This window comes from Helianthus annuus, chromosome 13 (assembly GCF_002127325.2).
Source record: "Helianthus annuus cultivar XRQ/B chromosome 13, HanXRQr2.0-SUNRISE, whole genome shotgun sequence".
Lineage (NCBI taxonomy): Eukaryota > Viridiplantae > Streptophyta > Magnoliopsida > Asterales > Asteraceae > Helianthus > Helianthus annuus.
The window spans coordinates 152647889-152664496 of NC_035445.2; the positions used below are offsets into that span (position 1 = coordinate 152647889).

The window sequence follows — 16608 nt, forward strand, 5'->3', positions numbered from 1 at the left end:
CACTGTAATTAAAATCGCACTCCATTATTATGATTAGACCAATAGAGTAACCTTAAGCTTACACTTGGTGAAGATCAATAATGTAAAAACGAACTTCCAACTACCAAGTTCCAACCCAACCCCCTCCTTTAATTCGTTCGTACACAAAAACCCCTATAAATTATAACCTTGGACAACATTTTCTAGCACCAACAACCTTACAAACATACACAACCAAGCAGTTGTTTCCTACATCTTCAATTAGAGTACTTTAAAAATGGCAAAGATGGCAATGATGGTTTTATGTGCAATAGTGACTTGCATGGTGGTGGCTGCACCCTATGCCGAGGCTCTTAGCTGCGGTCAGTTATCCAGCAGCTTAGCACCATGCATTGGCTACCTAACCAAAGGTGGTGCTGTGTAACACCCCAACCCTACTAGGGCTGACGTGTCACTCTTACAGATATCAAAACTAAAAGCCAATCCATAGTATTAAATAAAAAACCGTAATTACATCTCTGAAATAAAGAATCTTGACCGGCGACTTCCTAATGCTCCTCACTGAAATCCCAGATCATCCCATATTACCTGTAAAACAAATAGGAAAAACACAGAAAAAAATACGGTTGAGCCAAAAATTTCTTAGTAACGGAGAAATCAATAGTACAAGTAAAGTCATATCAGCGGAAGCAAAACACAACATAACTGAGACTGAACTGAAACGGTCACTGACATGAGTACTAAAAACAGTGCAGACACAAGACTAACACTAAAACTGATGCGCGAACCGATCTGAAACTTAAACGTAGACTGATACGGAAACCAAAATCAGTGATATACATAACTGATACCGACCCCAACACAAAACCTATGTAGAGACTGATACGTCTTAACCCTGATGACTAAATCATTTTATCTTGTATAAACGGACTTATTTTAAATCATTGTTTAAACAATCTAGTATTTGTATAACAAGAAACTTCTGACCAATCATTTGTCAATGGAACGTTCGAACAAATCAAAAACTAATAACTATCAGATATTTTGAACAACGTTTAATAATGCTATTGTTTTTAAAACAAGATACTTGGCAAAACTATTTTCTTATAAGGAATGTTTGAATCTTTTCAAAATAAAATAATTTATCATACTTAATAGCGGACCATTATCAGATTAAAAAAAAACTAATTTTCTAAAGATGAAAAGTTATATATAAGCAATAAAATAATTCAACTTGGATTTCAGAACGGAGTACATATGACAATTTCGTAAACCGACATGGGAAGCTAATAAAGAAACAAAGCAAATACGTAAACCGAAACATTGTAAATACCATTTAAAAATTCCTTAACCTTTAAAAAGAATTGTTGAAGTTATTATCTTTAAATAAATGTTTGGATGAAAATCAATATATATATCAATTGTTCATGCTCCATAACTTATTATTTAATAAAAAAATATCATTTTGTAGCTTTGGAGATTTACATTTAACAACCAAAATAATATTGATAACCAGATTTTAAAACTAGAACAATTTAATCCTTAAGAAACTTATTAAACCGGTCGAGAGAGTCGACACGAAACAAAGACATATTCAACGGCAAGTATAGAACAAAAATTAAATCAAATACTGAATGCGGTACTGACAGATACAAACTATATGTATTACACGGAATCAAAATCAGAATTGAGACTGATACTGAGATGAAACTGATACAGAGACACTGAGTCAAAGCAGACACAACTAATAGATAACATAATCGGATACTAAACATAATCAGAAACAAGATTAACTCGATACATGATCGAAAACATGACCAGATACGTACAAAACATATCAGACATATCAAAACAGATACTGAACATAATCGGAAGCATAACAGATACATAATTATAATTATAATCAGACGCGTACAATGCATATCAGACATATTAGAACAAATACTGAACATATTCACATACAGAAACAAATACTAACTTACACGACAGATGTATATCAACAGAACAAATGGTGTAACATAGAAGCACCCAGAGCAACAAACAAACAGACCGGTACACAGCTAGCTAGTCCATGCACCTATGAGATGGTGAGTGTGGCGTGCACCCATTATTCCATCTCCAGACAAACAAACTCAAACTCAAACTCAGAGCTAAGATCGATCTATACGCCTCTAGTAGCCAAGGTGCTACACAAGCACAAGTTAGAGACGTCGTGAACTTTTATTAGGCACTGTCACGATAAGTGCCATGCCGTTGATGCCCAAACGACAAGCCATACATGCCCGGGTGACAAAGTACAAATAATAAGGCCTTGTAAATAATCTATAGGCAACTGAATATAAAACTAATAGGAACATGCAACCATGATTACAAGTCTGAGGTATGGCATGCTACAACTCACTAATAAATAAGCAAACAAATACAATACTGACTCAGATGACGACGCATCACATATCAAACAAAAGATAAGTATCAAACCATGGTAATCAGACTTTTAAACAAGGAATAAAATTCGTGCTAAAGAGTAACAAAAAATAAGATTATATTACGATAACAAGACCCATGAATTCGTACTCCTATAAGGAATCGGAAATTATACTACGATGAAAAGAAAACAACATCCATACTGCGAAGTGACGGACTTGATTAAGATAAATACTATGAGAGATGACCAAAGAATTCGTACCTTAATTCAGCCAGGAAAAAAATAAAAGCAAGGACAAATCAAGGCGTCCATAACGAGTGCGGGAACCTACACTTTAGTTATATAGAATTAGACTCGCCCAACTTAGATTACAATGCCCAGCTATTTTTGGTTAACTAGTGTACCAGCGACAGAGAGTTTGATATCTTAAAATATCGATTTATGGTTTGAAATAATATAACTTATGATTGTGTAATTAGTGTTCAACTTACCCAGGTTTCCCTCCTTCAAGATTATATTAATTTTATTAGTTAGATTTAATCATTTAATTTAAAGGATGTTTATATATATCTTAAAAAGAAAACCATTTCTATAAAAATGCACATGCATACATGTTTGATGCTTTTTCTTTACTAAAGGGTTTCGCCAGAACAGTTAAAAGTACCCATTCATGAATAATACTAAGCATTTCATGGAAGCTACTCAATATTGTATATACAGGGATATGGTGAATATTGATTTTCACACAGAACCAAAAACGTCACATAAAAACGCATGTATATTAATTCCTTAATATATTCTAAATCCATGACAGAAAGATTATTTTATATGAAAAGAATTTATCATATATTATCTAACAAGGAAAGTTGGCAACTACACTCACCCATCGCCAGAAATCATGTTTTAAAACAAAGCACTAGGTTTTGTAGTTAGTTACCTCAAATAGTCCAAAGAACGTAATAGATCAACGTGCGGCGCCAGTGAATCGTAGCGGTATGGTGGTGGTTGAGTTGTGAATCCGAGGACGGAACTAATAGAAGCTGTGATGGCCTGAAACGGCGGTGAGTGGATCTGAATAGTGAGGTAGTGGTCACGGTAGAGTAGCACGGTGGATGCGCTTCGATTAACGGTAGTCATGAACGTGGATACCGAAGAAGTTGGTGGCGGGTGGCAGCGTATGTTGGTGTTTTGGGTCACCGGATAAGTGTCGGTAAATCTGGAATCTCAGCGAACAATAGAATGGAGAAAAGAGGAGTTCGTGTTCATTAGGTTTTGGTGTGGGTCGCCTTTTACATGCTCGAAACTAACGCGGTTAATTGAACGATTATTGGTTTCCTTTCATACCAAACACCTTCCGTATTTGAGTGATATAATTTCCTTTAAAGACTTCTAAATTCCATATAATTCGTAAAGTGATCGGTTCTCAAGATAATATGACTCTGATAAAACTGGTTAAATCCATTTTCAGTTTTAGAGATTTAATAAATCTTATTACCGAACCCTGTTTCAACATTCAACATATAATTAAATCAATTTCTTTTTTAAATAACCATATAAACTTCAAGAATTGTATAATATAGTTAAGGTATACGTTCACACAAATCTTATAACATTTAGCTTTTTTATAATAGTAACTATTATTATATACCTATTTAATTATCAGTGTATATTTGATATGGTTATATAAATTTAAAACTTTCAGTTAATTAGAGTTAATTTGTCGTTAAGATTTGATATTTTTACGAGGTGCCTAAAATACAACACAATAATACGATATTTAGATCTTTAAAGGGTACTAAAGTCTTTTAAAAACCAACATAATAAATCGATATTTATTACTTTAGGGTTTTCAAATTTTCGAGGTACTACATGCTGTGCCACCTGCATGCTGCAGTGGGGTAAAATCACCGAATAGCGCTGCAAAAACAACCCCTGATCGCCAGGCTGCATGTGTTTGCTTAAAAGAGTGCTTATTCTTCCATCTCCGGCATTAATGCAGGCAATGCGGCCAGCCTCCCGGGCAAGTGTGGTGTCAGCATCCCTTACAAGATCAGCCCTGGCACTGATTGCTCCAAGTATGTTCAAACTTTAAATATTACGTGGTTGTAGGTCCCTCTCGGAGGATCGAGAACAAACCAAAACCTTGTTATACAAACCCACTAGCGAGTGCGGAATCCAAGCTAGCAAGCAAACCGGGATGAAGCAAGTATAAACACAAACACACAAAGGTTCACCGATTAACACCACTGTATTAATACGTATGAAAAGTTCCGGTTACAAGCACAATGTTTACAATCAGTTTGCAAACTCTCTAGTATGTGTGTGTGTTTTCAGCAGAGTTCTCTCTAACTCTCTATGTGTGCATCTTTTTTTTTAACACAACACACTGCATGGGTATTTATACCCAGCCCAGGTTGTCCAGTCCGAAGGATCCGATAGATGGTCCGAAGGATCATCTATCGAAGACAATCCAACCGAAAGATCAGCAGGGACCTCGAAGGATCATCCTTCGAGGTCTAATAGTCGAACCATATCTTTCGAGCACCTCGAAGGATCAACAGTATCCTTCGAGGCTATCCTTCGAAACAGACAAACATATTACAACATATTGGCCAAGTCAAACTAGGAGGATAGTTGACTTGGTCAACTTACAGACTAACTTAGGACATCGTTTACATACAGACCGAATACAGACAAAGTACAGACACAAGTGCACCAACAAACTCCCCCTTGGCTGTAGCTTTGTCTTTTATCTTCTATAGTTGTAGACTCGTCTCGAACTTCGACGGTCTTTGGTCTTCGAGTTCCCAAAACTCTGATGTCCTTTCAAGTCTTCAATGTCGGAGGATCTTCAAAGTCTTCACGTCTTAAAAGCAGAGAGTGTATCAACAAACTACCCGTATCATGTAGGAAGTGTGTTGACAAACTCCCCCTTAACATAAGCTCCCCCTTGAGTTATGCTCGCGAAATACTTTAACTTTATGAAGTGAGATCCTTGTGGTGTTGATGATGGCTAGCGGCAACTCGTTCATCTTCATCACTTGAGTGCCTTCACATCGTGTCTTCATTCCAAAGCTTGTCATCGACCATGTTCTCCTAGCCTTTAGAATCTGCACATGCAAGAAATCTAAACGCATAATGAGAACAACTGCTTGGAATATAGTTAACCATAAACAAATGACACACGGATGACCATGTCACAATCAAACACCGTCCGACAGTTGAAAGTTTAATAAATTCAACAATTTCAACCTTTAACTTTCAAAAGCTTGCAAATTTCAACCGTTTATGAAGATTTAGTCATTTCGGTTTTCGTTCAGGTTTCAGGCAACGAAGACTAGAGTTCCAACATCGTACGATCGAAAATAAAGAAGAAATAAAATCTTTTTGGCTTTTATAAAGTTTATATTAAAACACACCTAAAATCTTTTTGGTATTTTTGAATATTTTGAAAGTAAAGACTGAAAGCAGTAAATAAATATAAACAGACATTCTTTTTGCGAGTTTCGAGGGTAAGAGAATCATATCAGTGTACGGTCATGCCAAAACACTCTTGTTGTTCAGTTAATTAACATTAAGATAGGCATCCTATAACAATTATCGGTATTGTTGTCCATTTAAGCTCAACTTATCAGATGTAATCATGGTTAGGGGATACGTTAAGGTATGATTTATACTTACCGACCGGTGTTCATCCATATCACGACACATTCCCGTATCAAGGTATGCACGAGGGTTCATCTTACCGGTGAGTATACCGATTATCATCTGTTTGACCGTATATGATGTGAGATTCTCACTTATTTTGTTTTGAAAACAAGCCCTTTGTGATATAATCACTTATTGATGAGGAACTTGATTTTCATATGCATGAGGGCACAGGAGCAAGTCCGTGAACAGGTCAGTACTTCCGTACAGCAGAGAGACGAACTTGACTCCCGGATAAATGTGATATATTATCACTTATTTGTTTGGACATGTGATTGTTGATCACTTATTGAGGTCAAATGCAGTATGCAATATGTACACGTATGTATAGTATCATGGAAGATCTTAGACTTAGTCTATTTGTAGAAGCAACCATGATACCCAGATGATAAGCAGCATAAAGACCGAATATCTCAGAACCTCGGCAATCTATCAAACGAAATTTCGGTACTAAGACCATATGCCAATGAATGGTTCCCACCTGATCTTCAGTCGATTAAGATTTATATCACCCTGCACACTTTAAAAAGATTGTGAGCCTACCGATACATCTTATATAGAGCTACTTATCGTTTTTCATTTAAGGTTTAAAGAGGCTTGGATAGACCACTGATGTACTATCATTTTCTCTTTTGCTCGCCAGGAAACTCATTTTCGATTTTCTATTGTTTTTGTGTTTTTGAAATTTTTCGATGTTTTTGGATTTTCAGATTTTTGAATTTACTCCCCCTAAAATCAATAAACTAAGATAAATTGAAAAACACAAAGTATTTACAAAAATGATTTTCCGATGTTGGTTTTACTCTTGCTTGACTTTAATGCCGTTTACCAATAATAAAAAGTCAAATCTTGATTTGTCAAACGCTTTCGTAAATAAGTCGGCACGTTGGTCATCGGTGTGGACCTTAACAACATCGATTAATCTTTTCTCAAAGCAATCACGTATGAAGTGATATTTGATTTCGATGTGTTTGGTTTTTGAATGCTGCACAGGATTTCTAGTGATCTGTAATGCAGCAGAATTATCAACGTAAATAGGTGTAGTTAGGAATTCAAAACCGTAGTCCCGCAATTGTTGTTGGATCCACAGAACTTGAGAACAACAACTTGAGGCGGCAATGTATTCAGCTTCGCATGTTGATGTAGCGACACACGTCTGCTTCTTGCACTGCCATGTGACAAGTCGATTTCCTAAAAAACTGACATCCAGCCGACGTGGATTTGCCGTCGATTTTGCATCCGCCAAAATCAGAATCACTGAATGCGACCAATTCAAAGTTATTATCCCTAGGGTACCACAGACCGGTGTCTGGATAAGCCTTCAAATAACGAAAGATCCTTTTTACAGCTGCAAGATGAGAGTCCTTCGGATTGACTTGATATCTGGCTAGCAGGCACGTTGGGTACATTATGTCTGGTCTTGATGCTGTGAGATACATAAGGGATCCGATCATAGCGCGGTAATATGAAGGGCTAACAGCTTCTCCCTTCAAATCTGGAGTAATTCCGTGATTGATAGCCAATGGGGTACCAATGGGCGCTGCGTCAGACATCTGAAACCGATTCAAGATGTCACCAACATACTTAGTCTGATGGATGAATATCCCAGACTCCGTTTGTTGCACTTGCAGGCCCAAGAAGAAGTTCATTTCCCCCATAGCACTCATCTCGAATTTATCCTGCATTATGCACTCGAAATTCCTGCACAAAACATCATTAGTAGAACCAAAAATAATATCGTCAACGTATACCTGTACCAGAAGAAGATCTCCATCTTGTTCTTTGATGAAGAGAGTACAGTCGATAAGACCTCGTCGAAAACCGTTCTCCAGCAGATAGTTTGATAAGGTTGCGTACCAAGCTCGTGGTGCTTGATGAAGACCATAGAGAGCTTTGTTGAGCAACCAAACCCGATCGGGATGGATAGGATCTTCAAAACCAGGAGGTTGTTCGACATACACCTCTTCTTCTACCACACCATGTAAGAATGCACTCTTCACGTCCATTTGATAAACCTTGAATCCTTTGAAGGATGCATAGGCTAGAAAAATCCGTATCGCTTCGAGACGTGCCACAGGTGCATATACTTCGTTGTAGTCGATGCCTTCTATCTGACGAAAACCTTGAACGACTAAACGAGCTTTGTTTCGAATAACCACTCCACGGTCGTCTTTCTTGCATTTGAAAACCCATCGAGTGCCAATCTTCTTGTAGTTCTCAGGCTTCTCAACAAGCTTCCAAACACCAAGCTTTTGAAATTGCACCAACTCTTCCTGCATTGCTTCAACCCATGAACTGTCTTTCATTGCTTCTTTCCACGACTTTGGTTCTTCTTGTGAAACGTAACACGCGAAGGACCAGTCATTCTGTTGACCAGATTCTCTTATAGCTGAATACAAACCAGCATTCCGGTTGTTTCTCAGCTGATTACGCGTCTGCACACCGCGATGGACGTCTCCTATTATGTTCTGCTGGGGATGGGTATCATGAATCCTCATTTCAGGATTATCTGGCACACGAGCATTGATACCCAAATTGTTAAAATTAAGATCAACAACCAACTCCACACCAGGGATGTGTGTAGAGGTGGACGCATTCCCTTCAGCAGTATCCACATTCTGCACATGAGGTGTATCAACAGAAGCACCTTGAACAGGAGCAACTGGAGCAGAAGATCCTTCAGCTGCATCATGATATTCATCATCTTCAGAAGACTCATTATAGTCAGCAGCATCTTCATAAACCTCATTTTGAACCGTATTGTTGACTGATGAAGAACCTTGAGGGTCAACAACAATAGGTCTAACCAAAGGCGATACAGCAGCGTTGTCACTTTCCAACAACATTCGAGCCGCTGCTGATTCTTCGTCAAAGGTTGGCAGATTGAAGGAGTCAAACAGTCCATCATAATCGAACATCCACGGATCACCCGGAGCCCTGACAGGACTCGTATACCTTTGAACCCTTACCTCACTCCATAGCTCCACCTTTCTGGTAGCTAGATTCCAGACACGAAAGTTCGGAGTTTGGTATCCAAGAAAGTAGCCCTCGATAGCCTTAGCACCAAATTTGCCATCTGGTTCAATCATTGTACAAGGACCACCAAAAGGTTCTAGGTAAGAAAGATCCGGTTTCCTTTTCTGAAGGAGTTCGAAACAAGTTTTGCCATGTCTCTTTACTGTAAGAACTCTGTTCAATGTGTAGCACGCAGTCGACACAGCCTCCCCCCAGAATTGGATAGGGAGTTCCGACTCAACTAACATAGTTCTCGCAGTTTCTATAATCGTTCGATTCTTCCTCTCCGCGACACCGTTTTGTTGTGGGGTATAACGAGAACTGTACTCATGAAGAATGCCTTTAGAAGTACAAAACTCATCCATAACTTGATTCTTGAATTCAGTTCCATTGTCGCTTCGGATCCTTTTCACTTTCAGCGTATAAAGATTCTCCAACATAGTGAGAAGGTCCTTGAGGATGCCAGGAGTTTCACTTTTGTGTGCCATGAAGGTTACCCAAGAAAATCTAGAGTAGTCATCAGTAACTACTAAACAATATGCATCACCGAACATTGTCTTGTGCTTCATAGGTCCAAAGAGGTCCATATGAAGACGTTCGAGCGGCAAGCTGACAGTGTTGATTTTCTTCAAGGGATGGGATTTCTTCGTTTGCTTCCCCTTCTGGCACGAGACACAGATATCTTGCAAATGAAAACTTCTTACAGGCACACCATTCACAAGATTGTTTTTCACAAAATGGTTCATTTTTCTCAAGTGAATGTGTCCCATTCTTCTGTGCCATGATATTGACTCCTTTTCCGTGGCTTTTGAGACAAAGCAAGTGACTTGTGCAGAAGTTGTAATCGCTTGGCTCATATCAAGAATGTAAAGATCATTAACTCTCGGAGCCGATAAGAGAATCCATTCTTGTGGAATTTTGAATCCAGGTTTTAGCACATAGCACCCGGCATCATCAAAATGCACGGTGAACTTTTTATCGCAGATTTGCGACACGCTCAGAAGATTATGATCAATTTGCTTCACATAGTTGATCTTGTCGAAACAAACAATACCATTGGAGACACTTCCCTCTCCAGTGATATATCCACCCTTATCTCCAGCGAATGCGACATAGCCTCCTCTAATATTTCTCACGTCGTACAGAAGCCGTAGGTCGCCAGTCATGTGCCTAGATGCTCCACTATCAACAATCCAATGACTGTTCATAGTTCCTCCTGGAACACCCTGCACATGTCAATCAAAACATCAGTTGAGAATGGGGACCCAAGCCTTAGTGGTCTTGGGTCGTCCCTGAGCATCACGAAACGTGATATCAATCTCTTGATGGTTTTTCAGAACAACTGCTCCCCCTGAATTGTCACCCTTCTTAGGTAACCAAGGTTGTTTTTGCCTAGCAGTTTTTGAAGATTCTTGTTTTGCTGGTTGTGACACACTTGGTTCCTGTTGAACTGTTTTAGTTTCAGATTTTAATGCTTTCTCAACAGTTTTCATGTTTTTACGTCGTTGTTTAGTTTCTTGTTCTTTTACAGTTCGTTTATCGTTTTTAGGCGAAACTGAACGACGTTGGGGGTGAGTTGTTTCAGGTGGAGCTTTCTCAACAAATTTCTGCTTTGGAACACTTGGGCAGTTTCTGATGATGTGCCCAATTATTCCACATTTAAAACATTTTCTCCTTTCAACAAGCTTAGGAGAACTTGACTGACCAAAAGATGTCGATGTCGTGGATCCAGAGGTACTAGCCTTTTCATCACACCCATTTGTATGTTGAGTGTAATTGTTATCACTGTTGCGTTTTAAGATTGTGACTTGTTTTACAAAATCTGTATTAGATTTGTTCTCAAAAGTTTCAATCTTATCAGTACCCTTGGATGACACAAACTTGACATCTTTTGCTTTCTTTTGAACTCGAGCTCTTGTTGTTTCAGGCTTTTGAGCTCGTTTGATTGGTTGTTTACCATTAGAAGCACTAGGTTGTTGAGTGGTTGGAGATTTCTGATTCCTAAACTGTTTTCTAATTTCAGATTTAGGAATTGGATCACATTGTGTTACCACAATTCCTGGAAGAGTTTTTCCCAAAAATTTGTTTGTGTTGTCTTCAAAGACTTTATCAATCAAAGATTTATTTACATTTTTAATTGGAAAAACGTGATCTGAATAGATTTTACTATCTCCAACCAAGGTATACAACACATTACTGCTTTTAACCGTAGACATCACCTTCTTTTCAACCTTGACAGGATCTATCACTTGTTTCTCGACTGATGAAACGGCAGGAGTGTCAGGATCACACAGGATGTGATTCTCAATGGGGATGACAACTCCTTTCATCTTGTTAAGTGATTTATCCTGTTCACTCACATCCACTTCTGATTCATCATCCGATGTCTCACAGTCCTCAATGATTGGAGAACTTTGATCCATGGATGTTGATGTTTCTTGCTGCTTTTCGGATGTGTTTGATGAATTGTCCGGTTTGAACCCTAGGCCAGTAGTAAATTCCTCAAAATCAAGAGGCACACTGGGTTCATACCGAGGCATTTCCTCCTCATCAGGCATCTTGGTATAATTGTTCATAACAGGGGGCGGACATTTCTTGTACCCTATGCCTTTCTGATTCCCTTTCAATTGTTGAACATCGATGATGTGATCAAGCACAAATCGGGAGTTAGAATAACTATCCAACTTCTGTTTGATCGCATCATGCTCAGATTTGGCAATGGCTAGTTGCTTCTTAGTTTCTTCCACAGTGTTAATATATTCATTTATACTTACTTGCTTGTGGTAAACTACTTTGTTAACTTCCGAAACATTTTTCTTTAAAGTTTCAATTACTTCCTTAAAGTCTTTTTCGTTCCGAGTTAAAGCCATATTCGCCTCTTTGCATTTCGACAGTTCAATAACCAAACTCTGATTATGACTATGAAGCTTTTCTGATTCAAGCTTCATGTCAGCACATGATTTACAAACACTAGGAGCAGGAGGTTCAGAAGTTACCTGACTCGAAGAGGCTGAGACATTTGCCATAAGGGCAGTTTGAACAGAAAAAGCTCCCTCTTCAGAAAAGAACTTTTCCATTTCATTTGATGCAGTTGCAGCCCTCCTAATCAGAATTGATTTCTGACATTTTAGCTCATCAGCTTCATTCAATAAATTCTGAATATCAGAAGCTGCCTCCTCTTTCACATCAGATTCAGACTCTGATTGATTATCCCCAGAAACAGAGCCTTCTTCATCCGAACTCCCAGAATAACCAGAACTGTCATCACTTTCAGATGGCCTTTGATTGATGACCTTCGCATAAAGAGCTGTTCCACTTCCTTGATCACCATCTCCAAACTGCACAGACCAATTACATCCTTCATCAGCATGAACTGTCAAAGCCCGATTGGTATTTGACGGTCCAGACTGGTTCTGGTTGTTATTGACTGCCACCATCCTCCTGTCTTGGTTTCTGAATGGGTTGTGATTGCCTTGTTTTGTTGGACGAGTGCACTCACGTTTGAAGTGCCCTTTCTCGCCACAGTTAAAGCACGTGACAGCATTAATATCAAACCCATATTTCGTATCCTTCTTCCCTTGCAACGAAGTTCTACCAGTACGAGCCATAAAGTCCTTGGCTCTTCTAACCGCACTAGCAAACGCCCAATTAATATCCATCAACTCCATTTCATCTTTGTCGACCTGTTGATAATCTTCATGTGTCATGTTGATGTTTCCAATCTGACCCGCAACTAAGCCGCAGTAGGCACTGAGCATGGTATTGATCAGTTCCACATGCTCCTTAGCAACTTCAATACTAACTTGGGAGAGATTTGAAGTATCAACACGAACAGTGTTTTGGTTTGGAGGTTGAGAATTGCTTGTGAAATGAGCTTGCTGTTGTGGTTGAACTGGTGGCTGAGAAGGAACTGAAATGTAAGATCTTGGATCAAAACCCGGAGCAGGATTTGTCTGTGGAAACGGTAGAGAACTTGTGTTGGACACGAAAGCAGTTTGCAATTTCGGTTGCTGAGCAGCAGCAGATTTTGCTAAGAGGTCGAAGCCTGGAAGATACATTTCCGTATTTTGAGGAACTGGAGCTCTCTTAGCTTTCCTGATTTCTTCCTCATTCTTATGTTCCAGTTTCTGAATGAACTCATAGATATTTACTGTATCTAGAGTTCCTGTGTGCTTCAACAACTCAATGAAAGAGCTCCACTTTGGAGGTAAGGCATCAGCAAACTTGTTTACCATGTCTTGTTGAGTAGCAATAACCCCATAAGCACACATTTCACTGATCAGATGATAGAAACGTGTGGTCATATCATTAAGAGTCTCGTTTTCCAGAAACTGAAACGAGTCAAACTCTTTCTTCAACAAGTCATGCCGAGACTTTCTTGTAGCTGCATTGCCTTCTCCTCTAGCAACCAAGGCATCCCATAATGTTTTCGTGTTCTTGCAGTATGAGAACTGATGATAAATATCTTTATTGAGCGCTTGTGTAAGTGTTGCAAAAGCCTTTTTCTCCAATTCATAAGATTTCTTGTCAGGCTCAAGCATGTTGGCATAACCTTCTGAAGTCGACGCAGCAACTTCAAGAGCAGCATTGAAAGGATTGATGAAACACGTCCAAAGATCAGTGCTTTGCCCTTGAACATATGTATGAAACCGGTTTTTCCATGATGGAAAATCGTTCATATGATTTAGCTTTGGAGGACGGTTGTTGCTGCCCGTTTCACTTTCGCTAATAAGAATATTCTGAATACTTTGACTTTGATTTGATACCAAATCCCATTGACTCGGACTGATTGAAGGCGATGGAAACATGCTCTTAGCCCAAGCATCAGCAGTAGTAAGCTCTTGACTAGATTGTGAGTTTAAACTCCAATCCCAAGGACTTGTGCAACTCATCTTAATCAAATATTAACAAATAACCTACACAACCACAAACTGTTAAAAACAAACAGACAATAATTGAAAGATACAATCTGATCGAAAGATCAAGACTTGTTCGAGGGATCAAATCACTGTTGAGTTTCGAGCAAAGTCTTCGAAAGATTCTCAATGAAAGATCCTTATCTTTCGACTGATTATCACGAAAGATTCACAGTTCGAAAGATCTATATCTTTCGAATACTGACCTCGAAAGATTCACAATGAAGGATCCTTATCTTTCGAGATGAATCCTTATCTTTCGGACAACCAACTTTCGAAAAGATTCCAAACACGAAGGATAATTCTTAGACTTCGAAAGACTACTCGAAGGATGCTAATCTTTCGAGCTGTCTCTGATCGAAAGATGATCTTTCGAAGTCGAAAGATATCTTTCGGCGGCAGACTGACACACTGACACTGACTTGACAGGTTGGTGAAAAGGTGATAGGTTGGTGAAGAACTTTCGGCAGAAAGGATATGGTCTGCCAACAACTTTTCACCAAACTTTTTGACTTTCAAAAATTTTACCAAAATAAGCAACCTTATCTTCAAGCAGTTCACCGGAATAATAACCGGAATTTGGCCGGAAAAATCAAATCACTTAAAAACAAGTTCTCAAGTTACCCAACCCAACCTTGAACACTCCCGAAGGTTTAGGAACCGTTTTTCAGTTTAAAAATACAAGAAAACCACCAAAAACGGGTGCTAAACCAAGTGTCCAAACACACCAAGAACTCGAAACAACCCGGTTTTAAACAAGGTAAAGAGCGAGGCTCTGATACCACTTGTAGGTCCCTCTCGGAGGATCGAGAACAAACCAAAACCTTGTTATACAAACCCACTAGCGAGTGCGGAATCCAAGCTAGCAAGCAAACCGGGATGAAGCAAGTATAAACACAAACACACAAAGGTTCACCGATTAACACCACTGTATTAATACGTATGAAAAGTTCCGGTTACAAGCACAATGTTTACAATCAGTTTGCAAACTCTCTAGTATGTGTGTGTGTTTTCAGCAGAGTTCTCTCTAACTCTCTATGTGTGCATCTTTTTTTTTAACACAACACACTGCATGGGTATTTATACCCAGCCCAGGTTGTCCAGTCCGAAGGATCCGATAGATGGTCCGAAGGATCATCTATCGAAGACAATCCAACCGAAAGATCAGCAGGGACCTCGAAGGATCATCCTTCAAGGTCTAATAGTCGAACCATATCTTTCGAGCACCTCGAAGGATCAACAGTATCCTTCGAGGCTATCCTTCGAAACAGACAAACATATTACAACATATTGGCCAAGTCAAACTAGGAGGATAGTTGACTTGGTCAACTTACAGACTAACTTAGGACATCGTTTACATACAGACCGAATACAGACAAAGTACAGACACAAGTGCACCAACAGTGGTTCTATTTAAACTTCTTTTTAGAGATAACTGTCATTTTCATGGTTTGTTCAATTAGGCCAGTTTAGGCCAAATTTTAAATTTATACCATTTCCGTCCTAGACATTTTTGAAATTTGTCACTTCCGACTATAATTGATAGAGTTAAATTCCATTTTCGTTCTTGTGGTTTGTCCAAATTATGCCGGTCCATGCCAAATTTCAAGGTTTTTTTTTTTTTGCACAGAACTTGGCATGTTTCAAGAATGTCATGGACGGAAATGTTACAAATTTGAAATTTGGTCCATACTGCCGTAATTGAACAAACTACAAGGACGAAAATGAGAGTTAACTCTTCTTTTTATTTGATTCGTATATGGCACAGCTACCTGTTTATATCTTTCTTTTTGAAGGGTGCAGTGAGGATATATGGGGATGTCTTGGTTGTTTAAAGACGCAAATAAATTATAATAAATAAAGAACACTGTTTTGTTCGAAGATAACATATATGGTTGTGTATGTGTCTTTGCTTTGTAATGCCATTGGCTTTAAATAGTGTTCTTGTTATAAACCTTCCTTTTCGGATAATCCCTTTTTATATCTCAACAACCAGCCTGCAAATCACTACAGGTGTATAGTTCCAAGTCCATATGCTATTAATGATCGAATCCTCAAAAGAACACATGAGTGAATATTTAAGATGAAAAGGGTGTTATGGGCTTAAGGCAATTGACCATACCAGATCTTACTGTAGCTTAAATAAAACTGTTAAAAAGCAAACACGAACAACAAACTATTAATTATCTATCTACTACATAATTATACATGAATACAAGACACGTGTCACACCCGTATTTCATGCATTTCGTCAATTTCCCCGTCCAAAACCCTTTATGAATTTAAATAAATAAATATTTTATAAAGTATAAAATATTAACATAGTTAATCCTATCTTAATATTACTAATTTCTTCTTTTACCCATTTGTGACATAATAAATTTACCATTAATTATGAAAACAATTGATTCGTCATATACAATCCGTTAACTTATATCATAATTTTATAATAATAACCATTAGTTAAAGCAACTTAACAATGATTAATAAGAATAACAAATCTACTTTAGGGAATACCAATCAAATTATTTGCATTTACTTTAAATTTATAAGTTATATTTAAAA

General features: G+C 38.3%; 1 pseudogene; it reads left to right on the forward strand.

The window, feature by feature from the left end:
* Nucleotides 1-207: 207 nt before the first annotated feature.
* On the forward strand, nt 208-16014 carry LOC110902019 (annotated as a pseudogene).
* The last annotated feature ends 594 nt before the right edge of the window (nt 16015-16608 follow it).